A 1,977-nucleotide genomic window follows, 5' to 3' on the forward strand; every position below is an offset into this window, starting at 1 on the left:
TAGGCTTAAGCCGCCGCTCGGCATCCCTCTCCCGCAAGCGTCTATCGATCCTACGGGCGAGGGATGCTAATTCTTCAAAGGATCTAGTCTCCTCGTGAAATGCTAGTTGGTCCTTCATCTGGTCGTTTAGTGACCGCAAAAAAACCCCACGGAGGGCCGAATCGGGCCAACCTACGGCGACCGCTCGGGTACGGAAGTCAACTAGGTACTCCGCAATACTGCGCCGCCCCTGACGGAGCCCCAGCAACTTCTGCGCGGCATCGTCCTCCGAAACCGGAGGGGAGAATGTAGCCTGGAACTCCTCCAGGAATTCATCGTACTCACATTCGCGAATGGGGTGAGAGGTTAAGTAAGCCTCAGCCCATGCTAGAGCACGCCCCCGTAACAATCCCACGAAGTGGGAGATCTTAGCGGCATCCGTGGGAAAAGCGTGAGGCGTGCGGCTGAAAAATAAGGAGCACTGGAAAAGGAACCCCCCACACAGGTCTAACTCCCCGTGGAAGGGTTCCAGCGACGGAGGCGAAACACTGCGGTGCACGGGGTCGGGTGGCCTGGTTTGCAGCTTATCCTGAGTGTCGCTGAGCTCTTGGTAACGGTCTTGGAGAGACTGGAGCTGCTGATCGTGGCGACCGAGGATAGCGCCCTGTTTATTAATAGCGGAGTGGATCTGCTGGGTCCATACTGGCCAGTCCATACTGTCATGAACCGAAGTTCCGTGCGCAAGCTGGACCCAGAAGCAGAACACACACACCAGGGTAGGAGGGAATAAAGAAAGCAAATTTATTATAACTAAAGGTGTCCCGTGAGGGTAGCCGAAAAAACAACGTATGGAACCAGAAGAAACCGAGGGACTGGGGAGGTGAACTGCGCAGGGAACGCCGAGAGCGGGGCTGTGAGAAGCTGCAAAACAAAAAAAGAGAAACAGATTACTGGGGTGCGGAAAAAAGGCAGCATACGAGGGAAGGTGGAGTATACGTCTTACGGAGGTAGCCGGGCTGAGTGAACCAGAGGGGGGGGGGGCTCCAAAAGGGTCGAGACGGCGAGGCTGATAGTGCTTCCGAATCTCAGGCGGACAGGTGGACAGGCAGGTGGCTCGCAAAAACGCAGAGTTGTGATCTGAGTACACAGGGTAAAACAGAGTCAGTTCCAATGGACAATTTGTCATAAGGGTTTTTTTTCCCGCAGGTGTACGTTACCGCTGAAAGGCGACTACGGACTGGCGTGGAGCAGCAGGTAGGGCAGGATTAAATAGTCCACCTGGTGATCGCCTGGGATGGGATGCAGGTGTGGGGTTAGCAGCCACGCCCGTGGGCGTGGGCATCCCAACAGCACCCCGGACGCCGGGCCGCGGACCATGACAAATGGAAGTTTTAAATGAGCAGACCTCTTGCTAACCAGTGTTATTCTGCAGTACTTTGATGTATTAAACAAAAAGAGAAGCTGTAAATCGGCTTTCTACAGAGTTACCTGGAATGTAACCGGAGAATCGAAGCCAGGTGTGAACAGATTCTGCACCAGGATGAGGATGCTAGCTGCTGTTAGGGTAGGGTAGGCTACTGCTGCTAGCAATACTAAGGTTAGCCAAACTCTAAAATCTGATACTGTTTGAGTTTGCCACATTGCACACATTGCAAAGTGCTGCACATTTCAGCCACACCTGATTTGATTAATGAAGAATGTGATTAATAGTTTCATATAGCACCTAAAGTATGCATTAAATGTCTGCCTGGTCGATGTTTGTTCATTTCATGTGTACTTGGTTTTAAATAGTTTGTGAGGGTGTTCTGTCTTTGGGATGAGCTGACTAGCCAAATTTAATTTTTTAAGCCATTAGCAAATTTATTGTTAACCCAAAGCTGCGTCTTTTCATAAGGTTATGCTAAAGAAAGGAAAAGCAATGGTCCTGTGTTAGCACCAATCAGTGAAGATGGCTATGTTCAATTTATCATGGTATACAGGTCGTACTGGATACCCGTC

The 1,977-nt window shown here is 51.0% G+C and overlaps 1 long non-coding RNA gene across 1 annotated transcript; it reads right to left on the bottom strand.

The window, feature by feature from the left end:
* Positions 1 to 756: 756 nt before the first annotated feature.
* LOC113008486 (uncharacterized) lies at positions 757 to 1,239 on the bottom strand. The gene is made up of 2 exons (XR_003270024.1): positions 983 to 1,239; positions 757 to 900 (listed from the first exon to the last, which is right to left on the bottom strand). It is a non-coding gene; the product is annotated as an uncharacterized LOC113008486 (long non-coding RNA).
* Between the last annotated feature and the right edge of the window lie 738 nt (positions 1,240 to 1,977).

The sequence above is a fragment of the Astatotilapia calliptera genome, chromosome 16 (assembly GCF_900246225.1).
Source record: "Astatotilapia calliptera chromosome 16, fAstCal1.2, whole genome shotgun sequence".
NCBI lineage: Eukaryota > Metazoa > Chordata > Actinopteri > Cichliformes > Cichlidae > Astatotilapia > Astatotilapia calliptera.